Source organism: Globicephala melas, unplaced genomic scaffold (assembly GCF_963455315.2).
Source record: "Globicephala melas unplaced genomic scaffold, mGloMel1.2 SCAFFOLD_85, whole genome shotgun sequence".
Taxonomy (NCBI): Eukaryota; Metazoa; Chordata; class Mammalia; order Artiodactyla; family Delphinidae; genus Globicephala; species Globicephala melas.
Window position 1 is genome coordinate 745157 of NW_027207260.1, and position 12497 is coordinate 757653.

General features: G+C 35.6%; 1 long non-coding RNA gene across 1 annotated transcript in view; it reads right to left on the reverse strand.

The window, feature by feature from the left end:
• Window positions 1-693: 693 nt before the first annotated feature.
• LOC115850188 (uncharacterized) overlaps window positions 694-12497 on the reverse strand; it is a 108425-nt gene continuing 96621 nt past the window's right edge. Inside the window, exon 6 of the long non-coding RNA XR_009561499.1 lies at window positions 694-4331. This is a non-coding gene — a long non-coding RNA (uncharacterized lncRNA). The remainder of the gene's footprint in view (window positions 4332-12497) is intronic.

Consider the following 12497-nt stretch of genomic DNA (forward strand, 5'->3'; position numbering starts at 1 on the left):
CTTTCATTTTAAATGATCTACATCACTTTGATTTTAAGTGGGATTTTTCAAATATTTGATGGCTTAATTCAATCTTAGTATTTTTGTCTTTTAATGGATTTTCTGACTTGAGTCTTAGGTCTATTATTTACTCTTGCAGACGAATTTTATAATCATCTTGTTAACTCTCATGAAATTTCATACTGTGATTTTAATTGTAATTGTTTTTAATGTTTTTAGAGTAATTTAGAGAGAAGTGAAATTTCTTACGAAATTTTATCTTCTCATCCGGAAACATAATAGAACTTTTTATTAAAGGCTTTTAAAATACATTTCACCAAAACTTTGTATTTTTTTATATTGGGTACGATTCTGTGGTTTATTTTGATTGTTATTTCTATTTTAAACATGAGGTTTTAACTATAATTTTCAAAATTATTTACAAATTATATATATGAATTGCCATATACATATATGTATGGATTTATATTTTTTCTAGTCATAATAGTCTAAGACCTCCAGAGTAACATGTAATAATAGTAGTGTAACATGCCTCATATTTTTTTCACTTTAATAGGAATGCTTTTTATGTTCATTCATTTTTTTATTATTATTCAACAAAAACTTTTGATGTTTGCTATCTACTAGAAAATGTCCAAGATTCTTGGGATATATCAGTGAACAATACAGACAAACAGCTTTGAGCTTTTTTTTTTTTTTTTTTTTTTTGCTGTACGCGGGCCTCTCACTGTTGTGGCCTCTCCCGTTGCAGAGCACAGGCTCTGGACGTGCAGGCTCAGCGGCCATGGCTCACGGGCCCAGCCGCTCCATGGCACAAGGGATCCTCTCGGACCGGGGCACGAACCCACGTCTCCCGCATCAGCAGGTGGACTCTCAACCACTGTGCCACCAGGGAAGCCCTAGCTTTGAGCTTTTGATACTACACTCTAGTGAGGGAGACAGTCAACAACAAGCATAATAAATAGGTAAGCAGTATAGTATCTTAGACATTGATAAATACTGCTGAAGAGAATTAAAAGTAGGGCAAGGTCTAGGGGTTTGAGAAAGAGGAAATGAGTAGAGGGGCTACAGTTTTAAATAGTGGTCACAGTAGATCTGGTGGAGGAGAGATTTTAGTAGAGGCATAAAGTACAATTTCTAACATATTTTCTATAGTCATTGGTCTATTCTGGTTTCTCAATTTGACCTAATTTGATTTCAGCATTTATGTGTGTCTGAAATTTTTTTCATATAATATTATCTTTCAAATTTATTCACAGCAGATTATAATTAGTAGCCGCATGGTTTCTCAGTCTCTTTCAAATCACAAAACTAATAGCCTTTATAAAAACCTGGTTTACATAGAATGTATCTTTGGTCCCTTTAAAGCACTGGATTTAGTTTTCTTATATTGTTTCTTATATATATAATTCTCAATTATAAATATTTTATATTTGGTTAATTGTTATCTTTATTATTAATTACTTTAAACACTTTTCATGCCTGTCATTTTTTTCCAGCTACTTGAATGGTTTACGTAGTTTATTTTTTCTAAAATATTTATTTAAATATAGAGTAGAAGCTCTTAATAATCAATATGAGAACAAAACTAATATGATAGCATTGGATTTTACCCTTTAGAATAAAATATATATCCATGAGTCCATACTGATATAAATTATCAAATAAGAAATTCACACATACTTTCCAAGAAGTATCATTTGGCCACATCTCTCAGGTTTACATATAAAAATATCTCTTATTGTTCTTTAGTTTTGTTTTTCTTTTTTTTGAAACTGAAACTCTGAAAATATTGCTAGATTTATTTGGCTAAAATGTTTTTCTGTAGCTATTTTCATTTTAGTTTAACTGAAAGTTTGTCTTCTTAGAGTTCTCTTCCCTTATAACCAGGCTTTATTTTCAGGCTCTATAAGTCTTTGGGAAAAGTCCAGATCTTTTCTGACCACTTTATGCAAGGCATATTACCGAATTCATAATCATTTTTTTATGGTCCCAATCCCCTGCTGCAACCAGTGACATAAGTTTAAACTGATATTTCTCTCACATCACTGAAGAACAGAATTGGCTCTAAATGCTGACATATCCTGTATAAGAAAAAAAGAAGTAAGCAAGTAGAATCCCAGAAGGAAGAAATAATTAAAACCCATAGACCTACATAGTAAGTTACTTCAGTCACAACAACAATTTACTGTGTTTCTTTCCGTTTTTTTGTTCACATGTTCGCGTGTGAACAGAGTAAAAGGCCACCCATTTCTGCTGCACCACATTTACTCACAGCTTAACTGAAGACAAGATTAATTCTGTAGCAAGGTGGTGATATCACCATTAACAGAAGGTACACAAATTCTTTAAGCACTATAACAAAAATATCAATAAATACTAGTGTCTGAGGCATGTAGGACTGAACAGATTTGTCAAAAAAACAAAAAAATGATAAATAATTTTTCTCAATTTTTACAGACTATTTTCATCAACAACTATGAGGCCAAAGTGGCCAGAAAATTCACTAAAATAAACTGAAAATCAACTGGGAATCAAATGTGTTGTTAGAATACGTGTAAACAATAGAAAGATTAGTTAAATAACTCTGTGAGACATTTTGTAAACGTGTGAGACAGTTTGTAAATTTAGTCTTAATATTCACAGGGGTCTTCAATAAACATTTTTTGTTGTTATTAAATTAGGGCAAATAACCAAGTCATCAAGAAAGTAGAGAAGGCATTATACTAAGTGAAATAAATCAGAGAAAGACAAACAGTGTATGGCCTCAATTAAATGGAATCTGAAAAGAAAAAACTCATAAAAAGGCATCAAATCAGTGGTTGCCACATGTGGGAGCTGGGGTGTAGGGGAAATATTTGAAGGTGGTCAAAGGGCACAAACTTTTAATTATAAAATAAAAAGTCTTAGGGATGTAATGCACAGCATAATGATTAAAGTTAACAATACTGTTTTGTATATTTGAAAATTGCTGAGAGAGTAAATCTTAAAAGTTCTCTTCACAAAAAAAATGTTGCAACTATGTGAGGTGACAGATGTTAACTAAATTTATTGTGGTAATCATTTCACATTATATGCATGTATCAAATCATTATGTTGTACTCTTTAAACTTATACAATGTTATAATCAACCACAACTCAGTAAAATTGGGGAGGGAGGGAGTAGAGAAAATACAGAAGCTATCACACTATACCCCCCCCAAGAATCAGTGATACAATTAAAAAAGGATTGAGACATTCATTCCCTCTATTCTCTTTTTGGGTGGCTTTTTTTTCCTTTAAATTATATGCAGGAAATGTAAGAAAACATAAGATATCCACTTAACAGAGTTGTATATGAAACAGAAAAAAGATGATCCTTCTCCCATGAATGCATGTTAAATGTGCTTGAGACAAATGCAGATTTTTAGGTCCAAAAATTATCTTATGATCAATTTTCCTTAAGAAATAGTGATATCTAATTTGTCAGAGTTTTACGTTGTTAGGGATAGTAATGATTCTGCATCTGTACAAGCTGGGGGTTAATCCATGCATTTTAATTGTTAGGACAAATAAAAATGTGTATTTATTACACTCATTTCAGAAAACAAATTAACAGTTGAAACAAAATGAAATATTTTAAGCAAAGGATTTACTTACATCAACTAGAGAAACGCAATTATATTTAAACAATAATAGAATTAATGTGAAAATAGTGCTAAAGAAGTATCTTTGCAACTAATCTAGGTAGGTTTGAGTATTGTAATCACTGCAACTGTGTGTCCTTGTGTCTTTGGAGCCCTTCTAGAATGTAGACTTCCACCAGTGCGGGCTTGGATTCATTCTGACTGGCCCACACGCTTGAGATCTTTCTGTATACACAGGATAGATTCAAAAGAAGTTGTACCAAGAAGAAAACACACTGTGGAAAACCTCTACTTGCAATTGTTAATGTACTAAAGTGACAGAAGTACAAAGGAGAAACAGTTCATAGATTGACACATAATTCAGTAGGAATGGAGAACATGATGTGAAAAGAAGTAAGCATCTAATATATGCAAATGGAGCCCTTGAAATGTTTCAAGGAGAATGTAGAATACAATGGCACATTTTGAGATGAAAAACAATCTCCGCGTATACCTCCCTCTTTTCAACCCCACTTCTTTGCTCTCTGCTTCATGATCCTCTGTCAGATGCCTTCTCTGCACCATCAGGTCTCTTTCAGGGGTTCATCTGCATTCCTATGATTCTCCCAGGAGCACCCTGAGAGCCCAGAGCTGGCAGGTGGCAGGGGACTGAAGCCAGAACTGTTCCACATGCAGCTAGCTGGAAAAGGGGTTAGCATTCATCTCCTGTGTTAAGGGAAACAGAAGGCCAACAGCTAAATATGGTCTGGGTTTGCCTAAGCCTGTGATCACCTGTGGCAAGGAAACAGTCTGAAAAGGCAAAAAACAGTGAGGTTCATCACTACTTGGCCTAACAATGTACATATTCATAATAAAATCAATTTAAAATTCAATGCTCCTTGATAAAGTTTCACGCATACTAAAATTTAACCAGTGCTGGATAGCACTTTACAGTTTTACAAACACATTCACTTATTTTATGGGTCATCATTATTAACCTACTTAAAGATGTAAGTGAAGTTCAGCCCCAGGCAGTAAACCACAATGTACTTGAGAAGCAGTCATTCAGCTTCCTTGTCACCTCACTTCTCGTGTGATTTGTTACCTGCTTACCATGTGATGGTCCTCTGCCACATGCAAGGAATTCAGGGACAGATAAAACACAGCCCTTTTTCCTTGAAGAGTTTACAGTGCCCCAGGGAAAAGAAGAGACGTTGACAGTACTTTAGAATACTGTGTAATATGAAGCTGGCCCAGACAGAGGGGAAGGAAGCTCAGGCACTATCAGAGGACAGATGTTACTCATAGCAGAGTGCATGTGTCTCCAGGGGCAAGGCTTCAATGAAGAAGTTTTACTTGACCTGAATCTTAAAAGGCGATTAAAAATTAATAGGTGTGGGCTTCCCTGGTGGTGCAGTGTTTGAGAGTCCGCCTGCCGATGCAGGGGACACGGGTTCGTGCGCCGGTCTGGGAAGATCCCACATGCCACGGAGTGGCTAGGCCTGTGATCCATGGCCGCTGAGCCTGTGCGTCCGGAGCCTGTGCTCCGCAACGGGAGAGACCACAACAGTGAGAGGCCCACGTACCACAAAAAAAAATAATAATAATTAATAGGTGAATGAGAAGGATTGACAGGACAGGGAGATGATGAACCTATAAACATATGCACTGGTGTGTGCTGTAAGACACCCAATTCCTGGGCACAAGAGCACAATAGCAATTGTAGGTTTGGGATGAAGTTGGAAGGAAGGAACAGGTAAGATCAAAGAGGGTCCTATCACAGCTAGCAAGGATTTCAGGTTCGAATCAATATGAACAGACTACTTCTCATTTTAGAAAGACACCTTATATTTTATTTATTTATTTTTTTAGTACTCAGTACTTAATTTTTTTATTTTTCAAAATTTTTATTGAAGCTGATTTGCCATGTTGTGTTAGTTCCAGGTATACAGTAAAGTGATTCAGTGATAAATATTTATACATATATTCTTTTCCATTATAGGTTATTACAAGATATTGAGGACGGTTCCCTGTGCTATACAGTAGGTCCTTGTTGTTTATCTATTTTATATACAGTAATGTGTATCTGTTAATCCCAAACTCCTAATTTATTCCAACTCTCTCATTTTCCTTTGGTAACCATAAATTGGTTTTATGTCTGTGAGTCTATTTCTGTTTTGTAAATGAGTTCATTTGTAGCATTTTTTTAGATTCCACATATAAGCTATATCATATAATATTTCTCTTTGTCTGACTTGCTTCACTTAGTATGATAATATCTAGGTCCATCTGTGTTGCTGCAAATGACATTATTTCACTCTGTTTTTATGGCTGAGTAATATTCCACTGTATATATGTACCACATCTCCTTATAATTTAAAAGAAGGATGGCTTTTAGTGAGATAAGACTCCTCATAGTCTTACAATGAAAGTTAGCATTAAAAGGACTACAGGGGTTAAAAGAAGACATATCCTTTGGTCCCAAGCAATTTACATTTGATTTAAAAAGCAATTTATGTATTTGTACATGCAAGCACACAATCTAGAACAAGAGCAAAAGTAGTATTAAATCTATTAAGTGCTATTAAACTTGTCTGAAATCATTAAAGAAAGCTTCAGAGAGGAGTTCAGCTATAAATATTGCTAGGATTGTCACTGAAGAGACGAGAGAAAGAATATTTCAGAGGGCAGTATAGACTATAAAAAGCATAGAGTGGAAAATAGAAATTAGATACTTGTAACAAAAGCCCAGGACCAGATGGCTTCACAGGAGAATTCTATCAAACATTTAGAGAAGAGCTAACACCTATCCTTCTCAAACTCTTCCAAAATAGAGCAGAGGGCGGACCATTCCCAAACTCATTCTATGAGTCCACCATCACCCTGATACCAAAATCAGACAAAGATATCACAAAAAAAGAAAACTACAGGCCAATATCACTGATGAATATAGGTGCAAAACTCATCAACAAAATACTAGCAATCAGAATCCAACAGCACATTAAAAGGATCATACAACATGATCAAGTAGAGTTTATCCCAGGAATGCAAGGATTCTTCAATATATGCAAATCAATCAATGTGATAAACCATATTAACAAATTGAAGGAGAAAAACCATATGTTCATCTGGATAGATGCAGAAAAAGCTTTTGACAAAATTCAACACCGATTTATGATAAAAACCCTCCAGGAATCCAAATCGGAAAAGAAGAAGTAAAGCTGTCACTGTTTGCAGAGGACATGATACTATACATAGAGAATTCTAAAGATGCTACCAGAAAACTACTAGAGCTAATCAATGAATTTGGTAAAGCAGCAGGATAAAAAATTAATGCACAGAAATCTCTGGCATTCCTATACACTAATGATGAAAAATCTGAAAGTGAAATCAAGAAAACACTCCCATTGACCATTGCAACAAAAAGAATAAAATATCTAGGAATAATCCTACCTAAGGAGACAAAAGACCTGTATGCAGAAAATTATAAGACACTGATGAAAGAAATTAAAGACGATACAAATAGATGGAGAGATATACCATGTTCTTGGATTGGAAGAATCAACATTGTGAAAATGACTCTACTACCCAAAGCAATCTACAGATTCAATGCAATCCCTATCAAACTACCACTGGCATTTTTCACAGAACTAGAACCAAAAATTTCACAATTTGTATGGAAACACAAAAGACCCCAAATACCCAAAGCAATCTTGAGAACGAAAAACGGAGCTGGAGGAATCAGGCTCCCTGACTTCAGACTATACTACAAAGCTACAGTAATCAAGACAGTATGGTACTGGCACAAAAACAGAAAGATAGATCAATGGAACAGGATAGAAAACCCAGAAACAAACCCATTTCCATAGGGTCACCTTATCTTTGATAAAGGAGGCAGGAATGTACAGTGGAGAAAGGACAGCCTCTTCAATAAGTGGTGCCAGGAAAACTGGACAGGTACATGTCAAAGTATGAGACTAGATCACTCCCTAACACCATGCACAAAAATAAGCTCAAAATGGATTAAAGACCTAAATGTAAGGCCAGAAACTATCAAACTCTTGAGGAAAACATAGGAAGAACACTCTATGACATAAATCACAGCAAGATCCTTTTTGACCTACCTCCTAGAGAAATGGAAATAAAAACAAAAATAAACAAATGGGACCTAATGAAACTTCAAAGCTTTTGCACAGCAAAGGAAACCATAAACAAGACCAAAAGACAACCCTCAGAATGGGAGAAAATATTTGCAAATGAAGCAACTGACAAAGAATTAACCTCCAAAATTTACAAGCAGCTCATGCAGCTCAATAACAAAAAAACAAAACAACCCAATCCAAAAATGGTCAGAAGACCTAAATAGACATTTCTCCAAAGAAGATATACAGAGTGCCAACAAAAACATGAAAGAATGCTCAACATCATTAATCATTAGAGAAATGCAAATCAAAACTACAATGAGATATCATCTCACACCAGTCAGAATGGCCATCATGAAAAAATCTAGAAACAATAAATGCTGGAGAGGGTGTGGAGAAAAGAGAACACTCTTGCACTGCTGTTGGGAATGTGAATTGGTACAGCGACTATGGAGAACAGTATGGAGGTTCCTTAAAAAACTACAAATAAAACTACCATATGACCCAGCAATCCCACTACTGGGCATATACCCTGAGAAAACCATAATTCAGAAAGAGTCATGTACCAAAATGTTCATTGCAGCTCTATTTACAGTAGCCAGGAGATGGAAACAACCTAAGTGTCCATCATAGGATGAATGGATAAAGAAGATGTGGCACATATATACAATGGAATATTAGCCATAAAAAGAAATGAAATTGAGTTATTTGTAGTGAGGTGGATGGACCTAGAGTCTGTCATGGAGAGTGTCATAGAGAGAGTGAAGTCAGAAAGACAAAGACAAATACCGTATACTAACACATATATATGGAATCTAAGAATAAAAAATGTCATGAAGAACCTAAGGGTAAGACGGGAATAAAGTCACAGACCTACTAGAGAATGGACTTGAGGATATGGGGAGGGGGAAGGGTAAGCTGTGACAAAGTGAGAGAGTGGCATGGATATATATACACTACCAAATGTAAAATAGATAGCTAGTGGGAAGCAGCCGCATAGCACATGTAGATCAGCTTGGTGCTTTGGGAGCACCTGGATGGGTGGGATAGGGAGGGTGGGAGGGAGGGAAATGCAAGAGGGAGGAGATATGGGCACATATGTATATGTATAACTGATTCACTTTGTCATAAAGCAGAAACTAACACACCATTGTAAAGCAATTATACTCCAATAAAGATGTAAAAAATAAAAAACAAAAAAACCCTCCAGGAAGTAGGCATAGAGGGAAATTACCTCAACATAATAAAGACCATGTATGACAAACCCATATGCAACATCGTTCTCAACGGTGAAAAATTGAAACCATTTCCATTAAGATCAGACACAAGACAAAATTGCCCACTCTCACCACTATTATTCAACGTAGTTTTGGAATTTTAGCCACAGCAATCAGAGAAGAAAAAGAAATAAAAGGAAACCAAATCAGAAAAGAAGAAGTAAAACTGTCACTGTTTGCAGATGACATGATACTATACAAAGAGATTCCTAAGGATGCTACCAAAAAACTACTAGAGCTAATCAATGAATTTTGTAAATTAGCAGGATACAAAATTAACACACAGAAATCTCTTGCATTCCTATACCCTAATGATGAAAAATCTGAAAGAGAAATTAAGGAAACACTCCCATTTACCATTGCAACAAAAAGAGTAAAATACCTAGGAATAAACCTACCTAGGGATACAAAAGACCTGTATGCAGAAAACTAGAAGACACTGCTGAAAGAAATTAAAGATGATACATGCAGATGGAGAGATATACTGTGTTCTTGGATTGGAAGAATCAACATTGTGAAAATGACTCTACTACCTCAAGCAATCTACAGATTCAATGAAATCCCCATCAAACTACCAATGGCATTTTTCACAGAATTAGAACAAAAAAATTCACAATTTGTATAGAAACACAAAAGACCCTGAATAGCCAAAGCAATTTTTCAGAAAGGAAAACAAAGCTGGAGGAATCAGGCTGGCTGACTTCAGACTATGCTACAAAGCTACAGTAATCAAGACAGTATGGTACTGGCAGAAAAACGGAAATATAGATCAATGGAACAGCATAGAAAGCTCAGACATAAACCCACGTACATATGGTCACCTTATCTTTGATAAAGGAGGTGAGAATATACAATGGAGAAGAGATAGCCTCTTCAATAAGTGGTGCTGGGAAAACTGGACAGCTACATGTAAAAGAATGAAATTAGAACAATACCTAATGCCATACAACATAATAAACTCAAAATGGATTAAAGACTTAACTGTAAGGCCAGATACTATACAACTCTTATAGGAAAACATAGGCAGAACACTCTATGACATAAATCACAGCAAGATCCTTTTTGACCCACCTCCTAGAGAAATGGAAATAAAAACAAAAATAAATGGGACCTAATGAAACTTTAAAGCTTAGGCACAGCAAAGGAAACCATAAACAAGACGAAAAGCCAATGCTTAGGATGGGAGAAAATATTTGAAAACGAAGCAACCGACAAAGGATTAATCTCCAAAATTTACAAGCAGCTCATGCAGCTCAGTATCAAAAAAACAAACAACCCAATCAAAAAATGGGCAGAAGACCTAAAGAGACATTTATCCAAAGAAGATATACAGATTGCCAACAAATAAATGAAAGGATACTCAACATCACTAATCATTAGAGAAATGCAAATCAAAACTACAATGAGGTATCATCTCACACCAGTCAGAATGGCCATCATGAAAAAATCTAGAAACAATAAATGCTGGAGAGGGTGTGGAGAAAAGGAAACCCTCTTGCACTGCTGGTGGGAGTGTAAATTGATACAGCCACTATGGAGAACAGTATGGAGCGTCCTTCAAAAAACTAAAAATAGTACTACCATATGACCCAGCAATCCCACTACTGGGCATATACCCTGAGAAAACCATAATTCAAAAAGAGTCATGTACCACAATGTTCATTGCAGCTCTATTTACAGTAGCCAGGACATGGAAGCAAACTAAGTGTCCATTGACAGATGAATGGATAAAGAAGATGTGGCACATGTATACAATGGAATATTACTGGGCCATAAAAAGAAATGAAATTGAGTTATTTGTAGTGAGGTAGATGGACCTAGAGTCTGTCATACAGAGTGAAGCAAGTCAGAAGGAGAATAACAAATAGCGTATGCTAACACATATATATGGAATCTAAAAAAAAAAAATGGTTTTGACGAACTTAGGGGCAGGATAGGAATAAAGTCGCAGATGTAGAGAATGGACTTGAGGACACGGGGAGGGGGAAGAGTAAGCTGGGATGAAGTGAGAGAGTGGCATGGACATATATACACTACCAAATGTAAAATAGATAACTAGTGGGAAACAGCCACATAGCACAGGGAGATAGTTCAGTTCGCTGCTTTTTGTCTACCTACAGGGTGGGATAGGGAGTGTGGGAGGGAGATGCAAGAGGGAGGAGATATGCGGATATATGTATATGTATAGCTGCTTCACTTTGTTATAAAGCAGAAATTAACACACCATTGTAAAGCAATTGTACTCCAATAAAGATGTTTAAAAAAATACATTGTTGTGCTTGCAACCATGAGAAAATCATTGCAGCTGGAAAGATAAGCGACAGATAGGTGCAAACCCTGCTTGGTTGTCATAATAGGACCCCAAATTTCTCACCAATAGGAACTGCAATGTTAGCCTGTCTGTGAGAAAGACATGTATTTCTTCAATATTTCATGAAAATATTATCGATATTTTTAGGCATGATCATTACAGTCAAAATTAAATTCAAAAAAAAGAGAGAAAGATAAGGATAAAGATTAAAAAAATTACGAACGCTTTTTATTTTAGAGTGGACGTGACGTACAAAGCAGGTACTATAGCAGTTAACTGACACGTATAACTCTAAGACCATTCAGGATATATGAGGAATGATGGGAAATAGGCATAGGCAAATGTTTGGCAAAGATGTTTCTTCAAATTCTCTGCCTCCAAACTGATGATTCCTCCCCTGTGAAGACATTGTTTACATGCAAAGCCAGAGGTCGTAACAAAGGTCAACCGTGTGCCGTGCAGTTATTCAGATTTTATATTCTTTCTCGCTCAGTAGCAATACCACTGGCTGGATATAGGGATAGAAATGTGCCTGAGGTTTTGATTGACAGGTTTGGAGCTTGGTTTCCCTTGAGGAATTCTCTTCCTATAAGTCTTTGTTTTCCTGGCATTTTACACATTATACCATAATGCTCATCAGAAAATTCATATCAGATCTAACTACTGGCACTTGACTGTAAAGTTTTATATTTAAAAGATGCTGTTTGGCTGTTTACAATATACAAATGCCAGTTTATTTCTCTGGGAAGGGTCACAGAGAAAAAAACAGTAATTTTCTTTCACTGACATCAGGGGAAACTGCTTCCTGCTAGATCAATGCATAAAAATTCAGTTTTAATGACTTTGTAGTACCTTAGCCTTGACATCTGTATATTTAGAAATGAGTGTGCAAAACCTTCAGCATTTTATAAATGAAAAGAAAAAAGTGATTTAATTATGAGTAGTGTATACAATATTATGATTATTATTGCTAGAGATAATAACACCAAGAGATGGTCCAAAGACAAATGAATACATATTTTTCCAATTTTTATGTTAATAAGGTAATTTAAGTAAATTCAAACCTGGTATTCTCTGCAGAGCAGTACATTATTCTCTATACACACAAATAATTATGAAAGGATTAGTCAGTTGTAGGAATTTATTACGTATAGTATTCTGC